The sequence below is a fragment of the Sciurus carolinensis genome, chromosome 2, assembly GCF_902686445.1.
Source record: "Sciurus carolinensis chromosome 2, mSciCar1.2, whole genome shotgun sequence".
NCBI lineage: Eukaryota > Metazoa > Chordata > Mammalia > Rodentia > Sciuridae > Sciurus > Sciurus carolinensis.
The window spans coordinates 138,382,409-138,399,744 of record NC_062214.1 but is presented as its reverse complement, the minus strand read 5'-3'; the positions used below and the strand labels follow the sequence as shown (position 1 = coordinate 138,399,744).

Sequence of the window (17,336 nt, the reverse complement as noted above, 5' to 3'; positions counted from 1 at the left end):
TCTAGAGACATATGAACTACCTAAACTGAACGAGGAGGACATACACAACTTAAATAAACCAATTTCAAGCAATGAAATAGAAGAGGTCATCAAAAGCCTACCAACAAAGAAAAGTCCAGGACCAGATGGGTTCTCAGCCGAGTTCTATAAAACCTTTAAAGAAGAGCTCATTCCAATACTCCTCAAACTATTCCATGAAATAGAAGAGGAGGGAACCCTACCAAACTCGTTCTATGAAGCCAATATCACCCTGATACCTAAACCAGACAGAGACACATCAAGGAAAGAAAATTTCAGACCAATATCCTTAATGAACATCGATGCAAAAATTCTCAACAAAATTTTAGCAAATCGCATACAAATATATATTAAAAAGATAGTGCACCACGATCAAGTGGGTTTTATCCCAGGGATGCAAGGTTGGTTCAACATTCGGAAATCAATAAATGTCATTCACCATATCAACAGACTTAAAGTTAAGAATCACATGATTATTTCAATAGATGCAGAAAAAGCATTTGATAAAATACAGCATCCCTTCATGCTCAAAACACTAGAAAAAATTGGGGTAATGGGAACATTCCTAAACATTATAAAGGCCATCTACGCTAAGCCCATGGCTAATATCATTCTAAATGGTGAAAAACTGAAAGCGTTCCCCCTAAAAACTGGAACAAGGCAGGGATGCCCTCTTTCACCGCTTCTATTCAACATCGTCCTTGAGACTCTAGCCAGAGCAATCAGACAAACCAAAGAAATTAAAGGGATACGAATAGGAAAAGAAGAACTCAAACTATCCCTGTTCGCTGATGACATGATTATATATTTAGAGGAACCTGGAAATTCCACCAGAAAACTTTTAGAACTCATAAGTGAATTCAGTAAAGTAGCAGGTTACAAGATCAATGCTCATAAATCCAATGCATTTTTATACATAAGTGATGAATCTTCAGAAAGAGAAATTAGGAAAACTACCCCATTCACAATAGCATCGAAAAAATAAAATACTTGGGAATCAATCTCACGAAAGAGGTGAAAGACCTCTACAATGAGAACTACAGAACACTAAAGAAAGAAATTCAAGAAAACCTTAGAAGATGGAAAGATCTCCCATGTTCCTGGATAGGCAGAATTAATATCGTCAAAATGGCTATACTACCTAAAGTTCTATACAGATTCAATGCAATTCCAATTAAAATCCCAATGATGTACCTCGCAGAAATAGAGCAAGCAATTATGAAATTCATCTGGAAGAATAAAAAACCTAGAATAGCTAAAGCAATCCTCAGTAGCAAGAGCGAAGCAGGGGGTATTGCAATACCAGATCTTCAACTCTACTACAAAGCAATAGTAACAAAAACGGCATGGTATTGGTACCAAAATAGACAGGTAGATCAATGGTACAGAATAGAGGACATGGACACAAACCCAAATAAATACAATTTTCTCATACTAGACAAAGGTTCCAACAATATGCAATGGAGAAAAGATAGCCTCTTCAACAAATGGTGCTGGGAAAACTGGAAAACTATATGCAATAGAATGAAACTAAACCCCTATCTCTCACCCTACACAAAACTCAACTCAAAATGGATCAAAGACCTCGGAATCAGACCAGAGACCCTGCATCTTATAGAAGAAAAAGTAGGTCCAAATCTTCAACTTGTTGGCTCAGGATCAGATTTCCTTAACAGGACTCCCATAGCACAAGAAATAAAAGCAAGAATAAACAACTGGGATAGATTCAAACTAAAAAGCTTTCTCTCAGCAAAGGAAACTATCAGAAATGTGAAGAGAGAGCCTACAGAGTGGGAGAATATCTTTGCCAACCATACCTCAGATAGAGCGCTAATTTCCAGAATCTATAAAGAACTCAAAAAACTCTACACGAAGAATACAAATAATCCAATCAACAAATGGGCTAAGGAAATGAACAGACACTTCACAGAAGAAGATGTACAAGTAATCACCAGATATATGAAAAAATGTTCAACATCCCTAGTAATAAGGGAAATGCAAATCAAAACCACCCTAAGATTTCATCTCACCCCAATTAGAATGGCGATTATCAAGAATACAAGCAACAATAGGTGTTGGCGAGGATGTGGTGAAAAAGGAACACTCATACATTGCTGGTGGGGTTGCAAATTAGTGCAACCACTCTGGAAAGCAGTGTGGAGATTCCTCAGAAAGCTTGGAATGGAAACACCATTTGACCCAGCTATCCCACTCCTTGGCCTATACCCAAAGGACTTAAAATCAGCATACTACAGAGATACAGCCACATCAATGTTCATTGCTGCTCAATTCACCATAGCCAGATTGTGGAACCAACCTAGATGCCCTTCAGTTGATGAATGGATAAAGAAACTGTGGCATATTTATACAATGGAATATTACTCCGCAATGAAGAATGATAAAATTATGGCATTTGTAGGCAAATGGTCGAAATTGGAGAATATCATGCTAAGTGAGATAAGCCAATCTCAAAAAACTAAAGGACGAATGATCTCGCTGATAAGCGGATGAGGACATATAATGGGGGGTGGGACGGGCTAGCAGTAGGTTTAGGGTTAGGTTTAGAGTTAGGCTAAGGAGAGCAGTAAGAATGAAGGAAAGAAGGACTGTGTAGAGGGAAAAGAGGGGTGGGAGGGGTGGGAGGGGTGGGGGGAGGGGAAAAAATATAATAAACATCATTACCCTATGTAAACGTAAAAAAAATAAAAAAAAAAAAAAAGAGAAAAAAAAAAAAAAAAAAAAAAAAAAAAAAAAAAAACTATATTCATTAAAATATGTTTACTCATCTTGGTTTTTCATGGATTCAGACTAGGAAATTATATGTATGCATAAGAAGTCTTGGAAAAGGAAGGCATTAAATAATCCTTACAAATATAGCATAAATGCAATTTTGAAAAGAGGTTTCAAAGGACATATGGAGAAGAACCTTGTGGAACAGTGAAAGCAGCAAAGTCATAGACAGGAGATGCCGTTCTTCCCTAAGCCTTTGCAGCATCCTTCTACTTCAGTTAGCAACTTTCTTCAAAATCAAAAATACAGTGTTCTAGTTAGAAATCCTTTGGATTGTACAGGCAGTGAGGGGTTACCTGGATGCTCTGACATTCTTCAAAGCAGGCTTGTGAAATTAGAGCAGGCCTGGCCTGACTCTGAATAAGGGTAGAATGGCTTTATGTTGACCTGTCTGTTTTGATCTTAACCCCATCCATGGTCTGTATCTCTTTGTGATGAAGGTAGATAGAGCTATTATAATCCCTACATGAATGATCTATTATTTTAAAATATAAATTTACCATTACTCTGTCAGCCGTAAATACCTTTATTTCTGACATACTGTTCTGAATCACTATAATCTGGGGAGGGACATTTTATATCCTCTGTTCACATGATCTAAGCAGTGTTTTTGTGTGACTTTGGGGAATAAAACAGGAAAGGAGGGATATTTAAAAATAGAATAAGCTTAATGGCTTTTTCACTTATCGTTTCTTTTATCTCTTTAATATACTATGGGGGGATATGTATGAAGCTTCTGTGGAAAGGGGGGCTATTTTGTAACCAAAAGAAAGTGGAAAATATTTCTGGAACGTTTTGACTTTATTTCAACCTCTTTAGTGTAGCAAAAAATATGGAATAATAAAATAAAAACTCAAAAACTGCCAACTCAAGTCTCACAATAACTTTCTTGCCAAAAACTAAAATTACTAATCTTCATATTAACAGTTTTACCTTACCATCAAAAGGAAAAGTTCGGACTGAGAACTTTCTACCTCTACTTCTAATTCTAGAATCAAGTAAAATATTGACATTATAAATTGATTTCATTGAGTTTGGTATGTCTAACCCCTAAAAGAGACCATTATCTTTTGAGGTAAGAAAAGTTGGTTAGTTGTATAGCATTTTATTATCTGTAATCAAATTGGAGAATAATTTACTTCCTTTTCCAGGTATTTTTTAGACACTTCTGCAATAGATTTAAATGTGATATTGTTTGCTTTAAAATCATTATGTTAATGAATAGCATGAAGCCTAATAGATAGAAACAGGGATATTAACAATAATTAATAATTAATATGTTAGGAAAATGTTTTGGCAGCAGACTAGTGAAATGGATGAGTGGTAGGAGAGAATAAAGACAGTGAGCCACTTTGGAAGCTGTCACAATTGTCCAGAGAAGCTATGAGGGGAACTCAGACTGGGACAGTGGAGATGGAGTTTAATACTTCCAGGAGCCAAAATGGCTCATAGCCTGGCCTGGTGCTTTAATTTCCCTCTCATCATTGTTTTTATGAGAAATTTTGCTTTAAGACATGCAAGTGGGTGGGACCATGTCTGTCCTGGAGGTGGTCTCACCAGTGCTCAAGCTCCTGCTAGACCCAAAGAGTTTAGAGTCAGAGTTCAGGGAATACACCTGACCTCCCCAGTTCTAGGGAGGGGATGGTGTGGGTGTGTCATTTATATCTGATGCAGCATTCATGTGCAAGAGTCATTTGTAAGACAATGATTAATAACTCTGGAAGGTTCTATATTTCCTTTGCTCCTCCCAAAATACACCAGAGCTTTGGAGAGCTCAGCTGCCAGCCACTCCTCACCAGTAGTGAAACATGGATGGTGGGAAAGGGAATGTCCCTAGAGTTAGGGTGACAAGACTGAGGCTAGGGACATAAGGGACCCAATACCAGTAAGGGAACAAAAGTGATGTCACTCTTGGATCCATGCTCTTTTATACGATCTTTCAAGTCCTGTATAATAGTGATCACTTTCTTAGCAAGTCTCAGAGCAATGTTTCTTAAAGTGTGGTCCTTAGATATCCTTTATCAGAAACACCTGGGGACATTTGCTAAAGCTGAAGATGCCTAGTTCTCTTAACATGAACATGACAACAGCATTATGATGTCAGAATTTCATATAAGCAATTAGGTTGTTGTGCTCCGTATTGTGCAAACTTCCCCTTTTCTGGTTGTTGGCAAAAAGCAAGAGTTACATCTAATGAGCATGGCTCCATACTTGGGGTGACTGAAGAGCAGACTCATCATGTTTGTTTAGATAGGTGTTCCCACAGTCTTTCTTGCTTGTTTTGGCTATAACTGTGTTTGGTGCTGCTGAGCAGGGTTGTGCATATAACTGCACTTCACAGCTGTACATTTCTCACTTGAGAGGGGTTTTCTGTAAAGGTGCACGCCAGAGAAGAAATTAGGGAATAATGGTAAGGCCATCCTTTGGAAAAGTGAGTCTGAGTATAGAAAGAAGGAAAGGACTGAGGTGGAAGCTTGGGGCAAGGAGAAAAAAACAACAAAAGAAAAAAGATGGCAAGAGGACGGCACTTAAACAGAGACTACAGGATAAAATTGAAAATTTATATGATAAGAGCACTTGAGAAATATAAAGAATTATTAAGGATGAATCTTGTGATTTTGAAAGCACTGGAATTTAGTATTTTCTTCACTACCTATTCTTTCTACCTCATCATTCTCTCCACCTCTTTTTATTGGCTTCATATAGAAATATAGTTCTTAGTTGAAAACAAAATTTTCTCAATATTATCTTGTTTTCTATTGTTATTCTAGAAATTCTGGTTAACTTTTTCAGTCACAAATAAATATCCATGTGGGGTTAAGTGTTCAAACTAATTACATGAAAATGATACTTGAATAGAAATAGGATTCCTGTTACCAAAAACAGGGATGACACAAATTTGCCAGTGAAAATATATCATAGTTATATAAACATTTAGCCATATTTTGGATTAAAGGTTTATATTACAATTTTTCTAATATATTAAAAAAAGAAGATATATCCATGGACCTTTCTATCTTAGTCTTTTGTGGATTTCAAACCCACCTCATCTAATTCTCTGCTCAGAACATTCTTGCAGAGAAGCAGAGAGCTTATTGTCTTAATTGGATAGATAGGAGATCTAATAATCACAAAACTAAGGTGATCTTCTGTACAGTTTGTAATAGGCAAGTGACTGAAGGAAGATTCCAGCTCATATCTTCTGGCTCCAAGTTCAATGACTTTTACTCCAATGTTCTGCTTTTCCTCTTACCTTAATATTCCAGGAGAAGATAGACATTCAGGATACTTCTTGGTAACTGATTACTAAATGAGTAATGGAACATCCATTGCATGTTAGCCTGTTTGATGAGAACTGACAGATAGGAATTGTGGTCTAAACTATGTAATCTAGATTCAGAAAATTCAGAGATCTGAAAGTGAAGTTAGCAAAAGCTGTGATGGTCTGTCTTTCTTTCATCTTTTTCTATAGATATCTCAGACCACGTGGTGATTTAGGACCATGCCCTTCCTTCCCCCTTTCTTTGACTTTTTGAAGGTCCTACCCTTTCTACGAGTCTTTAGGCTCTGGGAAACTAAGCGAAGACTGTGCATGCTCAGATTCAAAGACCTTATTTCTCAGGTTGTGAAAGCAGGGGAAGCATCATCCTCCAACAGTAGTTAGTGGGGAATTACAGGAGATTGGACTATTTTAATAAGTTTCTCAGGGTTTATTTTTAGTACAATAGAAAGGAAACTGTTCTGATTTAAATGAGTATAATCAGACACAAAGGGCTGAGGATCTAGCAATCCAAACAGTCAACTCCCCTTGCCTTGACTCCACCAGGGGATTTACTAGAGGAGACTTAAGAAGGGAGGAGTGACGTGGGAGGGCAGAGGAAGAGTCCATGAATCAGTTGCCCTCAGTCTGTGTGCTGTGAGAGTGGGGTACCTTTGGAGGAATCTAGGGCAGCAACACCTACTGAAAGCAAAAGTGGCCTTAAATTCATGCCAAATATTGGTCTTGCTTATATTTTTAAACTGAGAGTCAAAGCAACCACTTAACTGTTTTTTTTTCATTCCATGCTTGTTTATGGTAGAAACATTACTGGACAACTAAAAGGTGAGGATAAGAACTTATGGAATCAATATGCACAATCAAGACAGTTTAAGCAAACAAACCTAAAGAAATATGTTAATCTTCCAGGTGGTTGCTAAACACAGTTTTGGGACATGGCTTGTTTCTGGAAGTTCCCTTTGGGTGGTTTGATTCTATCTGTTCTGATTCATTTATTTGACTGTCTCATGTAAGTTTTTGACAAGCAAGTCACCTTACTCCCTTCTGACTCTTTTGCCTAATCATATATGTGTATGTCTGCACACACATATGTGAACCAATGTTTCCTGGGATGAGAATGCCCATCTCCCATATCTGGGTAAGGCCTCAACACCCTGATGACAAGGCTAGTTTCCACAGGGAATGATTGAAAACTTAATATCTCTGTGACATCAGAAACTGTACTCCTGAGCTAATGCTTGATGTTCATTCCATACAGAACCATAATGAAACACATACCTACAGTAAGGAGATTCCTCAAGGGACAATTTTATTTTCACCTTACTTTTTTATGTGAAATAATAAAACATTGATTACATGGGACAAAACATGGATTGAATATTGTTGGAGCTGTAGTTGTCCATTTCTGAGTGAGTGTTTTCACCTTTGGAGGACCCAGGGAGTTGGGCATGGTTATCTCTTGGTGCTGTATGACAAACAGGTGGTTAAGTGATGTGATATAATAGAGAAAGTTTTAGGCCTTTGGGTGGTTTGGTTGTCTGGGAAAACACACCTGGAAATGTCCAAGGTGAAATAGCCTCAGTAACTGTATGTATGATATATATATAGGCCAAATGACTGAGTTATAAAAAAGCCTTTAAAGTAATTTCTAAAGATATTCTTCCTTTATTCCCTTCTAACATGTAACCCGGCCATGTCTTCTGTTATATAAGTTCAGATTAATCAAAATGGTATTTGACCACTGCCCATGGAAAAATTAGGCTTTTTGCATAGTTATATGGAGAGAAAGATGTGTGTGTATTTCTGTGGGGGAGTGGGGGGTGGGGGGGGCGTATATAAAATAATGAAACACAAATTCCCTATAAATAAATACCATAGTAAGAACAAGTTCTTTATTTTGTTTTGTTATTTGTTCTAATTAGTTATACATGATAGCAGAATGCATTCTGACACATCATACATAAATGGAGTACAACTTTTCATTCTTCTAGTCATACACAATGTAAAATCACACCAGTCATATATGCACATGCGGCAATAATGTCCAATTCATTCTACTATCCTTCCTACCCCCGTGCCCTCTTCCCTCCCTTCACTCCCCTCTGTCTAACTCAAAGTATCTCTATTCTTCCCTAGCTCCTACCCATTTATTGTGAATTAGCATCTGCATATCAGAGAAAACATTTGGACTTTGGTTTTTTGGGATTGGCTTATTTGGCTTAGCATGATATTCCAGTTCCATCCATTTACCTGAAAATGCCATAATTTCATTCTTCTTTAAGGCTGAGTAATAATTCCACTGTGTATATATACTATAGTTTCTTTATCCATTCCTCTGTTGAAGGGCATCTAGGTTGGTTTCATAGTTTAGCTATTGTGAATTGAACTGCTGTAAACACTGATGTGGCTGAGTCACTGTAGTGTGCTGATTTTAAGTCGTTTAGGTATAAACTGAGGAGTGGGATAGCTGGGTCAAATGGTGGTTCCATTCCAAGTTTTCTGAGGAATCGCCACACTGCATTCCATAATGGTTGCACCAGTTTGCAGTGCCACCAGCAATGTATGAGTGTACCTTTTCCCCCACATCCTCACCTCACTCTGTTCATTTCCTTACTCTGTTAATTGATTAGATTGGTTTTTTTCCCTTTCTTTTCTTTTCTTTTTTTTTTTTTTTTGGTGTTAAGTTTTTTGAGTATAAGAACAAGTTCTATATAATAAAACCATCTTCATGACCTGACCAGAAGTCTATACTAATGCCAGTTGTTAAATGGGCATAATGAATTTCCTTGAAAAAGAAATAATTTAGCAGGCATTTTGTTTCTCATCAGAAATATTGTTTCCTTGCCCCATTTTTAATAGCAGTTGCATTTGAAATTCTAATCAGAGTTAAATTTGTTTCAGACGATGTGATTAATGTCCCATATTTTGGAGTTCTATATTCTTTTGGTTGTGGTTGATGAAAGATGCTTTCTGACTTGATGTTAATCTGGGGCAGCAACCCCAAAGTTATTGTACTGGGAAACAGGAAGGATCTGTAGAGATCACCTGTAGTAGCCCACCCCACTCTCATCCTACCTATGTTATCACTGAGGAAATTAAAATCCAGAGAGTTGGATTTCCTTATCTAGGTTCACAAAACACATTAATGAGTGAGCCAGGACCAGAATTCAGGGTTCTTATGGTGGTCAGGCTGTTTCAAGGCCAGCATTAGTTTGAAAACCTTCTCTAGTCATCCTAGTGAATACTGAAGAAGGCACCTTTTACTTCCTAGAGTCTCCCTGAGTCTTCAATGCCCTTTCCTGAGTCTCTGGATCTTTGCTAGCATGAGCATGGCCTCAGAATGAAGATTGAAATAAGAAGTGAGAGAGAAGAGGAAGTGAAGGGGATAATGGCTATGGATGAATATCCTGTGTCTCTAAAATAATGACTCACAAAGTTTCTCTGATAGCCATTTCAAAGATCAGGGCCAAAAATGCTCTAGGCAATAGATAAAAGTCTTCATTTTGGCTCTCAGTGTGGTGCTATTGAAAAACAATGTAAATTTGAATTGAAAATTCTGAGTATTTTTTCTATTTGTATGCATACACATAAATGAACTTGGGTGGTACCTAAGAATTTTGGCTTTTTAAAATTAGTTTTACATTCTGTTTATATAACCATCATCAACCCACATGACATAATGTATAAATGAAGCTATTTCTTTAGGTCACTCTAAAAAAGTGACTACTAGATGGTAAAAATACTTAACACAGCATTTCACAAGACTAAATTTTAGTTTTGTTTTGTATTTTGTCCTTCAACTTAGATGAATATCCTTAATTGAGTAAATTCTCCTGAGACCTTTAGAGAAAGTCTTAAGTATCGATTTTTAAAATTTTCAAAATTATTTGAGGTTTCATGTATCAAAATGAACATAATTCCTCTCCAGCCATAAAAGCAGATATATAATAACTATTCTATTTTTTTAAGATAATAAATAAATGAATGAACGAGTAAATGCTAGGGATCTGGGAGTGACTGATTAAATTAACAGATATTGAGCTAGTTTCTAGAAAAAACATTTAGCAACATTAGCCTGATGTTATTTGGTAGACACAGTAAGGCATAGTATGTGTTCCCAACCTCATTAAGTTCCAAATAAAACTCTATACTTTACACCATTTCTACAAGAGATTTTTATTAGATTTCCTTAACTGGTGTCATATTTTTTGGCCAGGGCATTTTTAACCAGCCTCACATAAATAAAGTTCTATTTTGTCACCATGTCATAGTAAAATAAACTGCTTGTACTATGCATCTCTGCCAAAGCCAGAGCAGACGGGGAAAGGATATAAATGTGTCAGTATTCAGGGAGAGAAAACACATAAATGCACATGGCGACTCTCTTAACTCCAAGGCTCAGCATGATGCTAATTCATTTGGGTGACATTTAGAAAGCTACTCCCAACATAAATAACATATATATAGTGGGGGGTATCTCTGACAGACAAAATGTTGAAAAAAATGATCTGAAAGAATGCACATCAGATTTTACAGGTGCTCAGAACATTAATGTACAGTGATGGATGACCTTTGTGCTGAAGGTTGACATAATGTTGAATGGAATGTTTTGTTTATATCTGGTACCAAGTTTATTGACCAGCACCCAAGGGTTGTACTAAGCTGGGATTTGAACAGTCTCTACTTTTTTCTCTTTGTGGAAACTATTTTCTGTGTCCTACCCCCTTATAGGCAATAGTTCTTAAGTTGTTTCACAGATATCATTCCACAAGATGTATTACTCTCTTAAAAGAAAAAAAAAATTAAGCCTAAGTATTCATTACCAGAGGTACAAGTTTTGATGGGTAAATATGAAAAATTAAGCAGAGAAGATTTTTTTTGTCACATTCATCATACATCTTTAATCTTGGTTTGTCATCTCTAATGTGCCTAACAGTTAAAAAATCCCCATGATTAATGGCAAGTTGCTACTTATAGTGCCTGTTGATAAAAGTCACAAAATCCAGAAATTTAGGAGAGCAACGAGTCAACCAGACCATCTAAATGATGATATAAAATTGTTCCCATAGTGTCCTTTCCAGTATGATGAGAAGTGGAGTTATAAGGAAGAATGGAAAAAACTTTTACTACAATCCAAATGATAATTTCCTTTCATTGTACTGGGGAAAGTATCAGTATACAGAAGTAATCTCTTTGGGAAAATTGCTCAAGTACTTAGCATAAATTATTTTATAATATCATTCATTGTAACTAGTTATTAAAATATTTTGAACAATGTTGTATATGCTTTTTGCTTTTCATTCTTTTTTCTTTTCATTTTTTGTGGTTGTACTTTGTCCTTCTTAGGTCACTTTTAATTTGTTTATTCTTTTATTAATTCATTCAGTAAGTATCAAATGCTGACAATGTCTGGTTTTGAAGACAATACAAAGATGCATTAGACTAAGAACTTTCAGATTGTTTGAAAAATAATAGGATGGACAAAGCACATGCAGAAATGCCCAAAATACAAAATAGAAGTGATCCATGTTCTTAGAAAATCATATGTAGAGTGGGGAGGTACAGATACAGAAGTGATCATTACTTCTAACAGGAGTGCTCTGGTCAGATCTCTTGAAAGCGGGAATATTTGAACTGGCCCTAGAATTTGTACCTCCCATCAAGAGGAGAAGCAAAGGAACGCCATTGCAGGCACAGAGGAGGGCTGGGTTAGCTCAGTGTGAGGCACTGGGTTCACTCCTTAGCACCACATGAAAATAAAATTTTTGAAAAAGGTACAGAGGAAGAGGATGAAGGGACAAGTGAAAAAATCAGAAAACAATGGAATGGCTCCGTCAAGCTAATTAAAAGATACATTGCCTCACATACTGAGCATTTGTGCTTGTGTGTGTGTTTGTGTGTGTGTGTGTGTGTGTGTTGAGAACACTTAAAATCTATTCTCTTAGCAATATTCAAAATAGTAGAAATTGTTAATTAGTATAGTCTTGATGCTGTACAATAACTCTTGAACTTATTCAAAACATTGTAAATGATGTAGATACACAGTTTTGTCAATTAAAAATAAAATAATTACTAATTAAAAACTTTTTCAAAAAGAGAATATAATAAAAACTAAGTTGGGTCCAGGTCGGCAAGAACTTTGAACAACCATGATAAAGATTTCAGGCCTTCCTTCTTCCATGGTCAGTAAGGAAAAAGTCTTTTAGCAGAAACATATTTGGTCAAAACTGTGCTAAGGAAGAGCTCTGTAGAATAATGTGGAGGACAAAAGCCTGCAGGAGAAAAAACCTGGTGAGAGGAGAAAGTTCTTGTAAATGTAGAGAAAGCCAAAGTTGCATCAACAGGTTGGAGACATTTTTATTGGGGCTGCTGCATCAAGATGGACCTTCACATTTTACATAGAGACAGAAAGCTAATAAAAATTGGAGCAGTATAGAAGGAATGGGATAATGAGTTTGGCTCTGGACAAGCAATGATATTCTGGTTCTACATAATCACAATATGTTCACCTTTGAATCTCAATTTATAACACAGTGTAGAGGTCAAATGAAATCAGAATATTATTTTAAAATGTTATCTCATATGATGATATCCAGTAGAGAGTTGGAAAAACAAATAATTCACTATTTTTTCTCTTCACAGTATTCAGCACATAGTATATACTTAAGCATGTATTAAGTATATAATTAATTTTATTCCTAAATCATAAAATGATTAAAATACATAAATGGTGAATAAATATTTTTGAATGAATTCTCCTATTATTGTGATAATTTTAAAGTGATAGATTTATATTCTCTTTTCAATTAATACTAAATATAATATGGGTTCAGTATCCTTTATCTGAAATGCTCAGGATCAGAAATATTGCAGATTTCAGATCTTTTCAGACTTTGGAACATTTGCAAATACATAATGGGATACCTTGGGAATGGGACATCAGTCTAAACACAAATTTTATGTTTTATATACACCTTATCCATATAGCCTGAAGGTAATTTTATATGATATTTTTGGTGTGCTTCATTTTGATTGACCCATCACATGAGTGAGGTCAGATTGGAATTTTCTGCTATGGCATCATGTTAATACTCAAAAAGTTTCAGATTTTGGAACATTTCATATTTCAGATTTTTTGATTAGGAATGTTTAACCTGTATTTGAAATATGTGCTCTTATGCTGAAAAAATCTATAAAAACTGAAGAAATTTGGCCCAAAATTAGTTTCTGCTAATAAAGAACACTAAACTTTTAAGCCACTTGATGTATGATAAAATAAAGTAACTAAAATTGTTTTGCCTTTTGTTATTTCTGTCACATATTGAATATAAATTTTCATTAAGCAATCATTCACATTTTTCATTTTGAAGTTAATAATTTATAAGCTATCCTCTTTTGTTCTGCTTTTTTCCTCAGTATTCCATCTTTCTGACTATACTTACTTTAAGATTTATGACAATTTTGTCAGCTGTTTATGCCATCTTCGTAGTTATAAATGATGTGAATTTTTTTTTTTTTGCGATGCTGGGGATCAAACCTAGGACCTTGTGCTTGCAAGGCAAGCACTCTACCGACTGAGCTATCTCCCCAGCCCGATGTGAATCTTTTGAGTTATGATAGAATAATATTAATACAATATTTGTTATTTAGCCCAACTTGCCATTTGCACAAAGTAGCCCAAAAGTATCCTGCTGTATTTATATGAAATTCAAAGTTGATGATTAAGAAACAGAGTTCCAGCACATTGTTGATTAGTAATAGTTTATAGTGCATCTTGTTATCATTAACTAAATATTTTCTGACATTCAACCCTTGGTAACCAAAAGCAGTGTTTAGACATGGACCATAATACAGGCAACTGATACTTCAAAACTAAACAGGTAGAGGCAGAAGTAGAATAGCAAAATGATAAAAATCAAATTCCACAACACCACTGAAGGATTCAGAAAACACTGGGTAGACACAGCTCGATGATAGATGAGTAACCAAAACTAAATGTTATGCAAATACCTAATCATTGACAGAAATCTTCTTGAATATCTCATTCTTCATATCTAAAACATAACAGCTTGGGGACCAAGCCCAGACTACAGCAGGTGTGGTCTTTTGACCTAAGACCCCACTCTTGTGGACTGGATAAAAATTGGGGCCTTGTATTTATTGTCATAATGTTAAGGAATTGCTGTCCTTTTGTTTTGTTTTTACCCTTAATTATTGAAACATAGAATTCCCAAGAACTGTCACTTTGAACTCCAAGGATCTGGAATGCAGTGGGACATTTTTAGGTCTAGATTTCTTTTTTTGCATTTATTTTAGAGGGAAATGAGAGGTCTAGATTTCTTTGTTCTGTAATTTGCTTCTAATTGTGATGTCTCTGCTGCTTCCTCAGGATGAAAATCCTGCTATTTATAGGTGAATATTTGCATGTGGTAATATAATAATAAAATTAAGGAAAGAGTTCTACCTGTTAAGAAACTTATTCACAGAAACCATAGTCATAGAACTATGTAAAAATAGGGATCTTTAAGAACAGCAAATAATGGATGACCCACTCCACTCCTCAATTGAGACTGTTTTCTGCTTCAGTATCTACACTGCTAATAACTGGAAAGAAGAAGGCAATTGTTTTTTCTACTGTGATTCTTTTTTATTGGTCCATGTTACCCTGCATTATACCTGCCGCAAGACTACCTGAAGAATGGGCAGAAATGGGGTATGATTTTGAGGGTGCCAGAATACACAGACTTAGTTGTTGAACCTCTGGGTTACCCAGAGTTTGAATTAGAAGCTTTGAATTGTTCTGTGTTGTTCGTGTGTAGAATTATACAATTTAGCTATAAAAGGGGACCACGTTTGATGTCTCAGCCATGTATTTCCTTGGTAGTAAATATCAAACTCCCCTAGTCATCGTTCTCCACAGTAAGGAAAAAATAGGCTAACCTGTAGAGTTAAGTCCAAGTGTGTCTGGGTCTCATTCATTCACTTCTTTATTTCTTCATTAATTTATTCAGTCACTAACTCATTAATGAAAATATATGCAGAATCTATTGTTAGGTAATGAGGTCAGAAGATAAAATAGATAACCCCCATTCTTTTCTAGAGACCACATGCACAAATGAACAACTACATGATACAATATGATGGCTTCTTCTATAGAACTAATGTGAACAAAATGTTGATGGACAAAGAGAAAATGACCTAGATTGGGAAGGATCGAGGAAAGGTTTTACAATGTAAATCAGTGAGTCCTGAAAATCGGTAGTTCCAAAACTCATGCCTATCCATAATGTAGTCTTTAATGGCTTGTGCAAAAAAGAAAAATAAGAAATATATTTGTATACAATTAATTTTATTTTTAATTAAATAATTATCATTGTTCATACTGTCATTTTTACTTCTGTTATTAAAATTTTCATTTCTTTCATGAAATAATGGTGAGAGTAGATGATAATTTAAAACTTATTCTTGCTTGTTAAAATAAAAAGTTGGCAACCCTATGTTATTCCTCAAGATTAAAACAAATCACTTATCTGTGAAATCTAGAAGTTCGGGAACCATGGAGATGATATTTGAGGTGAGCCTTCACTTAGGTTTACATAAGTTTTTGAAAACTAAACTCAGGTAGTTTAGTTTTTCAAAAGCTCAGACAATCTGAGAATATAATTAGGTTTAAAGAGTGTCAAGTGTCCTCATGAACAATACATTCGAGGGGGCAAAATCAACATCTAATAGACTTCCGTCAAACATTCCTTTTCTCATCCTCTTTGTGAACTCATGGTGGTCATCTATTTATTTAACCACAGAATTGACCCTATAACAATATCAGAGACAGAAAATTATGCAGCATGGACCAGCGTCTACCTCAGATAAATTTCTGCAATAAGTAGATTCGTTTGTACTTATGTCATAATCGTAAAAATCTACAAATTCATCTGCCTCATTGATAAGGAATTTCTGAACTAGGTGGGATTTTTTAGTAGCTACCACTCATCTGAAGAACCATATTTTTCTTCACTGTGGATTGAACCCATGGAAGAACTCTGGAGCTGTTTCAAGCCCTGTATACAGGGCCTAGTTGTGTGCAGGTAGTGGGTATCCGAACAGAAGGGCCAGATCTTTCAGGCCTCTTAGTCCTGAGCATTTCCAGAGCAAAAGAAGGATTAAGGTCAATAAATAGATCCTGAATGACATAATTTTACTCTATCTTTATTGGTACCATAATACAATGTGATTGAGTTCTCAATCACAAGGCAAAATATTTAATTAATTAATTAAACTGAGAGTATTGTATATTTTGATCTCATAATCATGTACAACATGATGTCTTTGTGAGAGGGTGGGGTTCTGAGGATTGAACCCAGGTGTGCTCTACCATTGAGCTACATCCTCAGTCTTTTTAATTTTATTTTGAAGCAGAGTCTTGCTAAGTTACCCAGACTGACCTTGAACTTAGGATCCTCCTGCCTCAGTCACCCAGGTTGCTGAGTTTACAGGTGTACATCACTGTGCCCAGCTAACATAATGTCTTAAAGTACTGTGTGTATATATATGAGTGAAATGGTCAAATCTACCTAATTAATAAATGCATCACCTCATGGTCATCATTTTTGTGGTAAAAGCATGTAACAACTACTTTTCAAGTTTTTCAAGAGTACAGTATATCATCATTAACTGTGTACTCTGCCATACAATAGATCTCTTGAAATTTATATTCCATATCTAACTGATATTATATCTTCCTTAACACATGTATCCTCATCTGCCCCTCCACAGTGATATGCCAAATCTATTTAACTGTTTTCATACAAGCATACATAGTGAATTTATTTTTACAGATCTCAGGCTCATTCCTTCCTCACTACTGGCCTTATCTCTATTTCTAAACAGAAAATAGCATGCAATTGGCATTGTTTTGCTGCTTCTTGCTATTTAAATAAAACCACAGCATAACTGGATAGTTTTTCAATCATTAAAATTTAAATAGAACTAGTTTCCTTTCATAGTGTATCATGATTTACCTAAAATTTGAAATTGTAAAACATAAGAAAGAATGGGGTTTTAAAGAGAGATTTACAGTTTAAGTTTCAAGGAATTGTTTTTTTTGTTCAGTCATGGTATTTGGGAATATTTTATACCTCAAATAATCTTTTCTTGCATTTTGAGGTTGAGGAAACTGAGGTTCAGAGCAAGTATGTAGATTTTTCAAAATTGCACAAGCAGTTCTATACTAGATCATCTAAACAATTAAATT

General features: G+C 35.5%; 1 protein-coding gene across 6 annotated transcripts in view; it reads left to right on the top strand.

The window, feature by feature from the left end:
* Slc25a21 (solute carrier family 25 member 21) overlaps positions 1-17,336 on the top strand; it is a 474,768-nt gene that overhangs the window by 187,543 nt on the left and 269,889 nt on the right. The gene's annotated exons all lie outside the window — the stretch shown is intronic.